Here is a 12,698-nt window from a genome sequence, read left to right on the forward strand (position 1 = left end):
CAAGGTTTTAGTTTGGAAAACATGGGGCTTTCTGATATATCACCTATGGCAAGACAGTTTTTAGAGGAGAACAAGGAAATAGGAAGGAGTTAAAAGTCAAGTGGAATGCTGACACTGGATTTGAAGTGAATGAAGGCATGTATAGGCACACTGTTGATATACAAAAAAGAGAATACAGCTGCAGGTTATGGCGGTTAAGAGGTATACCATGTCAACATGCAATATGTGCCTTTAATAAGATTGGGAAGGAAGCAGAAGACTATGTTGAACACTAGTATAGGAAAGATACTTTCCTGGCTGCTTACCAATACTATATTCAGCCAATTCCAAGCATACAAATGTGGGCTGAGTCTACCAATCCACCAATTGAGCCTCCTGAAGTTAAACCAATGCCTGGTAGGCCAAAAAAATGCAGAAGAAAGGACAAGGATGAACCAAAGAAGTGGGGAAAACTTTCAAAGAAGGGTGCTAAGATGTCCTGTTCAATTTGCCATCAGGTTGGTCACAACAAGTCAGTATGCAGTTTAAGGGTAAGTTTGATGACTTTCAATTCAATTTGTTTCTAATTCAATTTGTTACAAAAGAGGTAAAATTGATAGTACCTTATTCTTAAGGGAAAAAGGTAAGGATCACCTTGTTGTGCAAATCTATGTTGATGACATAATCTTTGGGGCCACCACTGATAAGTTAAGTAAGGACTTTGCAAAATTAATGGGGAGTGAGTTTGAAATGAGCATGATGGGTGAGCTTAACTTCTTCCTAGGGCTGCAGATCAAACAAAGTCAAAATGGAACCATGATTCATCAGCAGAAGTATACAAAAGAACTAATCAAAAAGTTTAAAATGGAGGATTCTAAAGAAATAGATACACCTATTGCAACTGCCACTAAATTAGATGTTGATGAACCTGGTTCATCAGTTGATCAGAAGTTGTATAGGGGTATGATTGGTTCACTCTTGTATCTTACTGCCAGCAGACCTGACATTGTTTTCAGTGTAGGACTTTGTGCTCGTTTTCAGGCAAATCCAAAAGAGTCTCACTTGACTGCTGTCAAGAGGATATTGAGATATCTCAAAGGCACTACTGATTTGTGTCTTTGGTACCCTAAAGGTAGTAATTTCAATCTAGTAGGATATGCTGATGCTGATTATGCAGGTTTCCTAGTGGATAGAAAAAGCACCTCTGGTATGGCACACTTCCTTGGTTCATGTCTTGTTTCATGGGCTACCAAAAAGCAAAATTCAGTGGCCTTATCAACTGCTGAAGCTGAATATGTGGTTGTAGCTTCTTGTTGTGCTCAATTGCTATGGATCAAACAACAGTTGGTAGATTTTGGAATTGAAGTGGGATGTATACCAATATTTTGTGATAACACTAGTGCTATAAGTATGACAAAGAACCCTGTTCATCATAAAAGGACCAAGCACATAGATGTTAGACACCACTTCTTAAGAGATAACTATGAGAAAGGATTAATCTCAATAGAATTCTGTGCTACTGATAAACAAATAGCTGACATTTTCACTAAAGCACTGAATAGGGAAAACTTTGAGAGGAACAAGTTGGAATTAGGGATGATTAAGATCACCTAAAAGAATCAGTTCAGAATGCAATTGGTTAGAAGTTCTGACTTTATGTAAATATCTAGACTAATTCTTACTCAGTCTCATACTCTAATCAGTATACTCCTGTGACATGTGTTTATATTAATTCACTGATCCCTTACAAAGTTTTTTTTCTATTCTGACATTTGAGGCATAATCAAGAGAAGTTCTACTTGAAGAACCTGGTTCATCAATATAAGCTCATGAGAAAGTTCAGGTATGTTTCTATACTTTGCACAATTAGAAAGATTAATTTTCCAATCATGAGCAGAAGTCCTATTGTCACCTAACTCCCAAAAATTATATCCGTTGAGCATTGAACCAGTTTCATTCTCCTAGAATTCTAAGGAAAACGGGATTCTTGCCTAAAAACTAGCGTCGCCTATTAATCACTAAGTGACCGGAGTTCTAAAGTGATTAGACTCCTGATTGACTACTGCAAAAAGGCTGCCGTTACTGCACTTCATCATAATCATCTTTAAATACACTCCACATACTCCCTTTTAGTCCATAACCGTCATTAATCTCTCCCAAGTTCTGATCATCCTCCTTCTCTCCAAAATTTCAAAAATTCCCAAAATTCTCCAGAAATCCTTCACCATGACTAACCCTCAAGATAACCCTGAAACTCCCCCACCACTGTCTCCCTCAAACACCTCCTCATCTACACCCCCTAGTGAAACCCCCAAACCCAGGTTTTGCAGGCAGAAAATGTTGGCAAGGAAAACTGTAGCTACTGGTTCTCTAAGAACAGCCCTAAATGAAAAGTTGAGAGCTAGCCAGAAGCAAGAGAGTCCTGCTAAAGAATCTGACTCAAGTTCTGAGTCTGAAACATTTATCTCTGCAAGCGAAGGAGAAGAACGTGGGTCTTCTGACACTGACAAAAATCAAGAAACCCCTGGTGAGGTAAATACCTGTTTTGTGTTTTCTGATGTGGTAGAAATAGTGGAAAATAGGTTTGTGTTGGTTGGTTCTGTGAAAGATGTGAAGGAGGCTGAGCCTAGTAGAAGGGGAAAGAAAAAGAAAGACAAAATACTTGCAATATGTGGAGGGGTAGAGGAAAGTGGCACCAAGTCAGGGGGAAGTGGCTCCGGTGAGGCTGCTGAAGGTCTTGTTCATTTGAGTGAACAACAAGATGAACCTAGTTCATTTGTTGAAGAAACCCTAGCTGACATCTTGAAGAAGGTTGGGGCCAGCTATGATCCAAAGAAGCGCAAGGCTTCTTCCCTAAAAGCTCCAACTGCTTCCAAGCCAGCAAAGAAAAGCAAAGTGTCATCTCCTAAGTCTACTGTCCCTTCAAAGGGAAGAGCAACTAGAAGCAGGGTCAAACAAAGTGAGGAAGAGTTGCAGAAAGCACTGGAAGAAAGCAGGAAGAAAAAGAGGGAAAAAGGAAAGGCAAAAGTTGTGGAGAGTGTTGAGGTTGTAGAAGAAGAAGAAGAAGAGATGGACCTGGTCCATCAAGAAAGAGGAACAACTGAAAAGGTTCCATCACCCAAACCAAAGAGTTCCAAGACTTCGACCAAGAAGTCATCCTCTGTACCTGTATCTGCTGAGCCCTCGTTGGCTAAAAGAACTAGATCTGCTGTGAAGGGAAAACAAAAGAAAATTATTGAAGAAGAAGAATGGAGTGGAGAAGAAGAAGAGGAGGAGTCTGAGAAAGAACAGGATAGATTTGCCATCTTTGGCAGGAGAAAGATCTTGAAAGTCAGGTTGTTGAAAGACCTGGAGGAGCCAGGCATGATAAGATTGGTGGATGCCCTACCTGAACAAGGATGGAAGGACATGGTCCTTCAATTGGAAGGGAAACTGGCCAGGAAGGAGCTGATTGAGTTCATGGCCAATGCCACTATCAAGAATGGGGTTGTCACCAGCATGGTGAAAGGAGTAAAGGTGCAGTTTGATGCACCTAAATTGGGTGAGATTCTAGACATTCCTAGTGTGGGATATGATGATTATACTAGACAAAGGTGGCCTTGTCTGGATTCTCTTCCTACTGCACTCCAAATCACCAGGAACTTTTGTGATTCTGCAACTGCTGAAGATGTGCCTGAAGCCAGGTTTGTTCAGAAGAGTGAGATGAAGGCTGAGCACAAGGTGCTATTTGAGTTTGTGAACAAATGCCTGCTACCAAGGCAGGAGAGAAGGCACACTGCCAATTACATGGACTTGGTCCTCATGGAGTGCGTTGTGAGAGGGATACAGATAAACTGGCCTGCTTTTATTGTCAAACTACTGGATAGAGTCATCAATGGCTCCAAAGGTCATGCCACACCATATGGGTTCCTATTGACTACTGTTTTGGAAAGGCTAAATGTGCATTTGAAGAAGTGGGAAATGGAATCAAGCAAGGAGCACTTTGGTGTCAAGACTCTTATGGCTTGTGACTATCCAGTGAATGCTACCCCAGTTGAACCTGGTTCATCTCTGCAGACTCCTGTGAACAGCAAGGTTAGGGCATTGGTTCGAGAATGTGGAACAAAAGATGCAGAAATTGCTAGGCTCCAGGCTCGTATTGCTGAACTGGAAAATGAGAGAAATGGCCTCAAAGATGAGCTAGCAAAGGAAAAGGAAAAGAGTGAAGGGATGCTTCAAACCATGCTCAACCTTCTCCAATCCCAACCCTCTAGTTCCTCCAAGCCTTAGGCTTTCCAGTTCCTATCTTTGAACCAGTCTAACCCCCAGTGACCCAGATTCGGGACTTTTCTTTGTTTTTGTTGCTCATGGTTGGATGTTTTTCTTTCTTTTTGTGGTCTGCTTTGTAGAAACATTTCCTAATCAATGACAATGCACTTTTTTCTCTTGGTCTATGTAGCTTCTGGTCTTTATAGTTAAATTTTTGTCAAGTTGATTATTGATTAACTGAATCATGTTTTCACTTGCAGTTGCCTTAGTGGCCATGAGTAATTATTAAAATCTGGGATTCACATTATATGCAACTTTTTGATGATGCCAAAAGGGGGAAGAGATATTATGTTTTACTTTGTATTCTGAAATAAAGTGATATTTATAACCTGATTAAACCTGGTCCTTAATGATAAGTTAAGATTTCTAAGTTAAAGTGTTGATAATTAAGCTGAGTTCCACAGGTTCTCTGATTAGTAAAAGCACAGAGTTTGTCATCATTAAAAAAAGGGGAATTTGTTGGCCCAAGTTCAGATGAAGTTTTGAAGATTGACAAAATGAACTCAGTCATGGACCAGGTCCATCATGTGATACACAGTGGTTATCTACCTATACGTGTGAGATGCACGTGAAGAAGATAAGTCTCAAGGATCAGCAACAATATCTTCTGAACTGATCGAAAAGGTTGCATAAAGGATAAGGAGATGAAGTCTCCTTATGTGAAGAGAACTAAATCCGGATCAAGAATAAGGGTTGGAGTTTGTATTATTCTAGGACTCGAATTCGATGAAGGATCAGCAATTGAGTCTCAATCAAACTCTGATTACTAATTCTTTAAATAAAGATGATTGTTCTCTTTTACAGGTGTTGCATATACGCAGAAGTTAAACTAAATTGGAGCAAAAGAGCTAGGCAATTTTGCAAGCAATTTATGTGAGATTGAAGTGTGCATTCCTGAAGCTACATGAACCAGATTGAAGAACCAACTCTATTGTGTTTATTTTTATTCTAGTTCAATTGTAGTAGGTGTTTTAAAGTTGTACCTTTCCAGCATTCATAGAAGCAATTGTATTAGGTACTTTGAGTATTCAAGTTAGAGTTAACTTGAAAGTGTCGCAGCAGTTGAGGTTGTGTGCCACACTGGAATTAGAGTTTAATCCTTAGGTTTACAAGAGTTTTGTAAATGCTATTTTGGCTCAGTGATTTTAGTAGAAGTTTGGGAAAATCCTACTGAGTAGTAGGTCGTGGTTTTTCACCTTTTGAGCCAGGTGTTTTCCACGTAAAAATCTCTGTGTTCTTTATTTTATGCACTCTTAATTTCAGAAACAGTAATAGTAAGTACATCTAGAAGAACCAGGTTCTTCTAGTGCGAAAATTAGGTACCACACAAATAACCCCCCTCTTGTGTGGTATTGACGTTTAGAACATCAAGTAGGCAAACTGATTAAGTACCTTCTGCCTCGCTTTAATAAAAACACTGCATATGTTCTGCTTTGTGCTCACCTAGATATCCTGTTATAGGACTTTTAAAGTATCTGAAATACTGTTGTTTGAGACGTGCAATTGCCTGCTTATTTGTGGAGGTAAATGTGAGCCTTTAACTGTTCCCTTCATCTGACAGTCTTATGTGTTTTGTTTGTCGCTTAGATTTTTCTCCTTTAAGCACTATAGGAAGGTCTAGATCCACCTTAATTAGAAGTTCTAAACACCTCCAGGACCATAAGTAAGGGACGAGTAATGCACCATAGAGTACATTTAATGGGAATCGCTTATATAACCACTAAGGGAAGGGTAATTGGGTAGTAAAGGATATGATGACATGTGCGCTAATGCTATGTGTAGCACCCCAACTTGGGGACGATTACCAAGTATTGCACAGAAGTGATCCTATAGGATAAAAAACTTAGGACCCCCTTTACTCCTTGTTTTAAACAAAATATCTATTTGTCTAAATTGCTTTGTTTGCTTATAAGACTAATTCACCTAATTCGAGTTTGGCCGGGACCCACCGTTGTAGACCTTGAGGGTGCCTAACACCATCCCCTCAAGGTTATTTCGAGCCCTTACCCAATCTCTGGCAATGCAAATCGGTATTATGAGTTATTTGCTTTAGGTGCCCTAATGCACCTTAAATCCATTAGGTGGCGACTCCTCAAATTCCATACCCAATTCCCAAAAGGAAAATGAGTTGTCACAAAGAATGTCGAAACCCGGACTTCGCGAGGAAACAGGGGGCGCGACACGTAGTCTCCGACTTTGAGCGGTCTGATCTTGGACTTTTTGTTGTAATATCACTCTGCCTATTGCTTCTGAGCGATTATTCTTATGTAAGACATATCTCTTCATTCTTCAGACTTGTCGAGGTCTTTCCTCCTGCTTTTATCGTTTCTCGGCTCGCTCTCGTGTGAGTACCTTCGACTTGGTTCTCCGACCTCGACAAGTATCACGACATCAGTCCCATAGACCAGTGAGTATGGTGTTTCTCCTGTGCTTATTTTCATGGTCGTATGGTATGCCCATAGCACTTCCGGCAGCAACTCCAGCCACAGTCCCTTGGCGTTTTCGAGCTTCTTTTTCATGATTTTCAATATTGACTTGTTGGAGGATTCCGCTTGCCCATTGCCTGCGGGGTGATATGGTGTGGCGAGTATTCTTTCGCTATGCCATTTCTCGAAGAACTCGACAGTCTTTTTTCCATTGAATTGAGGTCCGTTGTCACAACTGATTTCTTTGGGGAGGCCGAAACGACACACGATATTCCTCCATCTGAAGGTGATCACTTCTTGCTCACGTATTTGGGCGAATGCACTTGCTTCTACCCACTTGAAAAAATAGTCAGTTAAAACTAAAGAAATCATACATTACCTCGTCCCGCTAGGAGGGGTCCAACGATGTCCATTCTCCATTTGATGAAAGGCCAGGGCGAGGTGACTGAGTGGAGGTGCTCGCCCGCTTGGTGGATCATGGGGGCGTAATTTTGGCATTGCTCGCATTTTTTACGAAGTTGGCGGCCTCTTTTTTCATTGTGGGCTAGTAGTAGCCTACTTGTACGAGGCATCTGACGAGAGCTCGATTGCCGGTATAAGCTCCGTAGTGACCTTCATGAACTTCCTCGAGGATGCGCCGTGTCTGGTTTGCGCCTAAGCATTTTGCTAGGGGGCCGCCATACGTTCTTTTGTACAAGTCGTTGTTGATGACGTTGTACCTGGCCGCCTGCATTCGAAGCTATTTGGCTTCTTTTTTATCCTCTAGGAGCACTCCGTCCTGCAAATATGTGACAATACGATTGCGCCAGTCCCAAGTTAAGTTTATAGTTCGTACCTCGATTTTGTCGACCGACGAGTGGAGGAGAGTGACCACGTTCCCTTCTCCGGTTATGCTTTTAGTGGTCGCTGCCAGTTTGGTGAGGCCGTCTGCTTTGATGTTTTGTGCTCGTGGGATTTGGTCAAGTTGGCATTCATCGAACTCGGGTAACATCCTGGAAATCTCGGCCTGGTATTTTTGCAGTCTTTGTTCCTTGATTTGAAAAGTCCCCGTGACTTGATTGACGGCGAGCTGAGAGTCGCACCGTAGGATGACTTGCTTTGCTCCGTACTTGAGTGCTAGATTTAGACCTACAATCACGGCTTCGTAGTCGGCTTCGTTGTTAGTCATATGTGGGCATCTTATGGACTGGCGAATTACTTCGCCTGTTGGGACCTCGAGCACGAGTCCCAGTCCCGATCCTGACGCGTTAGAGGCGTCGTCTATATATAACACCCATAGGTCGTGTGTTTTGGGGGAAGCATGAGCGGCTTCTTTTTCGACTTCGGGCATTATTTTATGTAGAAGATTGCGGACATTTTAAAATGGCAAGAAGAGTTGACAAGTGAAAGAAGTCAACTTTGATTTATCAAGATTCCTTCTCTTGGAGCTTCTACAACTCAACCAATTTCTCCCTTTTATTTCCTAAAATAGCTTCTACGTTATTCTTTTCAGCTTGGCGCGCTCAAGAATCATCCTAATGTTGTGATGAAGTTCAGGCATTGGGAGATCATTTTCCCATGCATGCTTGTTCATCATGATTAAAACTTTCCAGATTAGGTAAGATTCTAACCTGTGGACCTCTCATATCAAGGATCTTTTCATGTTCATTTTTGCCAAAGAACTCTTTTTATTCCTTACTGGTTTCATTCTCCATGACGGGTGCCTACGGAGGTCAAAGGTTGAAGATTGGAGGTTTAAGAGGAAGAATGTAAGTATTTTTCGAAGTTGGTGTCTGCTTTGAAAAAAATTGTTCTCTTAAGAATCATAAACCTTACCTACTGCTTACTTACTTTGAACCTTTTTATTAAATTTGTTATTCTTGATATACTCTCTGCGTCATAAAAATAAAGTTGCCTCGTGTTGTTGTATTGCACTATTGGCACTCTCTAAAGCCAAGAAATGTATTTATCTTTTTCCTAATTATTTTTTATTATTCTCTTATTTTCCTGATAAAAATTATTTTTTACTATCTAATGAATAATGAAACGTTGAAACAGTTAAGTTTTCACTTCCAATCCAAAGAAGAATAAAACGTTGCAACCAGTAATAAAAATAATGATCGAAAGTAATAACCTTTCCTAAGTTAATAAATCGGTTGCAAGAATCGAAATAATTTGGATAATTATAGTACCAATTAATTTAACACCAAACTCTTCCTCTTCACATTCCACCTTGCACCCCATTTTCTCTTCAAAAATCCTATACAAAGAACATATATACATCAAGCCCAGAATAGAAAAATTTATTTAAACTTCAAATTTGATATGCAAGAGAAATAAGTGTATGATTTGTGACTTTAAATTCGATATGCAAAAAAAAGTCAGTGTATGATTTGTGACTTAGAGTGTAATCTTTCAAGAAAAGGTGGAAGCCTAAGATATTCAAATTAAAAGTGCGAGGAAGATATCAATGGCAGAGTGATGAGAAACTCAAAAATCTTTCTTGAAAGGCACAACTACCAAGGAGAACATGAAGCTTACATTACCCTTGAAAAAAATTAAACTTGAATGATTTTATTTATCTATTACAGACGCTTGAGTTTTCCTTTAAACTTCACTATTGAAGTATTGGTAGTTATTGATAATTTTGATAGCACACTTATGCAATGACAATTCAAAAACATTGTTGTCTCCTCTTTGAATTTGTCACCACCCAAATCCTAACCAATTATGATGACGCCAATTATGGTACTAGGCAAGCCGACATTTATAAATAACTCCATCACTTTTAACAAAAATGGATTTTTAAAGCAGTTTAAATAGCAACTTCTCATAAACAAGATAGAAAGATCCAAATACAACGCGGAAAACTCCTAAATCGGAGTGTCACACAGTATATGAGCATCTAAGTATCACAAGTCTGGAATACACTGTCTAAGATAGTCCCAATCTAAATACAATAAAAGGAAAGATAGGGAAGAAGAAAACAAGGACTGCAAATGCCGGGCAGCTACCTCGAAGTCTCCCAAGGATCAACTACGTATAATATCAATACCCACCGTGTCAATACCTGGATCTGCACACGAAGTGCAGGTGTAGCGTGAGTACAACCAACTCAGTAAGTAACAAGACTAAATAAAGAACTGAAGATAGTGACAAGCTACATAGTTATAGTTCGATTTTAGTAGTTTCAACAAGGAAAATATGCACGCTTTCAAATCCGGCAATTTAAGTCAAATCCGTTTATACGTGTCAAGTTCAAGTAAAACAGGATATAATGTCTCTCAAAAATTTCAAATTAGTGATATATGGCAGCTAAGTGCAACAATAAGGAAATCAAATGCATCCTCTCAGAGCATCAGTCACTCAGTTCTCCCATTCACTCCAACCTCACAATCACTCATTTCCTCATAGTCACTCATTCCTCACAGTCACTCATTCCTCTCAGTCGCTCGCCACTCGGTCCTCGTCACTCGCACTCAGTAGGTACCTGCGCTCACTGGGGGTGTGCACAAACTTCGGAGGGGCTCCTTCAGCCCAAACGATATATTAAGCCAATCATAGCATAAATCGATGAAACATGTTGCGGCGTGCATTCCGATACCATAAATATCCTCACAATCTGGCCCTCGTCCTCACTCAGTCATCAACCTCTCCAGTCTCTCGGGCTCTCAGTAATCATGAAAATCAGCCCAAACAGTAATGATATGATGTATAAACAAGAAATAATAGAGACTTGAGATATGATATGCGAGTAAAAACTGAGATTGCGTGCAAACAATAATTAGTAGGTAATTCAACATATAACACAGCCTCTGTGGGTCCCAACGGTTCCAACACATAGAGATTTCTAACATGATTTACAGTCAAATTTCTATAACACATGGAGAGCATATAGCTAACAACAAGTTGATAGACTTCACAGTTCCATAGAATGGACGAAGTCACAATTTCTACGGTGCACTCCCATACGCCTGTCACCTAGCATGCGCGTCACCTCCAAACCAATCACAAAACAGATATTACGGGGTTTCATACCCTTAGAACCAGATTTAGAACTATTACTTACCTCAATCCGAGTAAATCTCTACTCTAACACACCTTTGTCTCGCGAATCCGCCTAAGAGTGCCTCGAATCTAGCCACAAATAATACGATATAATCAACACGAGCTAAAGGAATCAACTCCATAAGAAAATACTAAGCTTTAAGTCAAAAGTCAAAAAGTCAACTCAAAAGTTGGCCCCCGGAGTGTCTCGAAATCGAGTAAAAGTCACAAAATCCAAACACCCGTTCAACCATGAGTCCACCCATACCAACATTACTCGAATCGAATATCAAAATCGCATTCAAAACCTCAAAAATCTAGTCTAAGAACTTTTCTTCATTTTTCCCAATTTCCACCCCAAATCACAAATTTAATGAGAGTATCAAAGGCATAATCATGAAAACTAACCAAAACTAGATAGGAATCACTTACCTCAAACAGCTATGTGAATATCTCTCTAAAAACCGCTTTCTACTGAGCTCCCAAATCAATTTTGTGTTATGAACTCAAAACCCTTGTTTTTGAAACTTATATTCTTCCCAGATAAACCTTCATCGCGAACGCGGAAACATCCTCCCATTTGCGAAGCACAATTGTGCTTCTAACCAAAAATCCTTCTATGCGAATGCGAGGTCCCACTCGCGAACGCGGAACTTCCTTTGCTTGACCCTTCCTGAACGCGTGCAACTCTACGCGATCGCGTAGACTAAATGCCCGATGACCCAACGGACCGCTCCTCTACGTGAACGTGAAGATCCTATCGCGAACGCGTAGACCTAAGACCTTAATGCTTCGCGAATGCGGGACCTACATCGCGTACGCAAAGGCAAAAATCCAGCAGCACTCAAATTCCTCTATGCGAACGCGGGAGCACCATCGCGAACGCGTAGAAGGAAACCAGACACTAGGACATCTAAAACTTCAGCCATCCTCCAAATAAAATTTCTAATCCGTTAACCATCTGAAATTCACCCGAGGCCCCGGGGACCTCAACCAAACATACGAACAAGTCCCAAAACATCATACGAACTTAGTCGAACCCTCAAGTCACCTCAAACAACATAATAAACACGAATCGCATATAGATTCAAGCCTTGACTTTGAAATTCCAAATTTCTACAAACGACGCCGAAACCTATGAAATCACGTCTGATTGACCTCAAATTTTGCATACAAGTCACAAATGACACCACGAACCTACTTCAACTTTCGGAATCGGTATCAGACCCCGATGTCAAAAGTCCACTCCCAATCAAACTTTCCAAAAATTCAACGTTCTCCATTTCAAGCCTAATTCCACTACGGATCTCCAAATCACAATTTGGACACTCTCCTAAGTCCAAAATCACCCAACAGAGCTAACGGAACCATCAAAACTCCATTCGGGATTCGCTTACACATAAGTCAACATCTGGTCAAATATTTCAACTTAAGCTTTCCATTATGATATTAAGTGTCTGAATTCATTCCGAAATCCTTCCGAACCAGAACCGGCTAACCGGATAAGTCATATAACAACTATAAAAATATAAAGGAGTAGTAAATAAGAAATTGGGGCTACAACTCTCGAAACGACAGGCCGGATGGTTACAGAATTTATGTAGACGGTGGTGGACATTTTGAAATTGAAAGAAGAGTTGACAAGTGAAAGAAGTGAACTTTGTTTTATCAAGATTCCTTCTCTTGCTAACTCCCTCAGCGCGTAGCTTCTACATCTCAACCAATTTCTCCCTTTCATTTACTAAAGTAGCTTCTATGTTACGCTTTTTAGCTTGGGTCACGCTCAAGAATCAGCCTAATATTGTGATGAAGTTCACTCATTGGGAGATTATTTTTCCATACTTGTTCATTAACCTTAAAAATTTTCAAATTAGGTAAGAATCTTACCGTAAGATTCTAACATGTGGACCTCTCATATCAAGGATCTTTATATGCTCATTTTTGCCTAAGAATTCCTTT

Source organism: Nicotiana attenuata, unplaced genomic scaffold, assembly GCF_001879085.1.
Source record: "Nicotiana attenuata strain UT unplaced genomic scaffold, NIATTr2, whole genome shotgun sequence".
In the NCBI taxonomy this organism is placed as follows: domain Eukaryota; kingdom Viridiplantae; phylum Streptophyta; class Magnoliopsida; order Solanales; family Solanaceae; genus Nicotiana; species Nicotiana attenuata.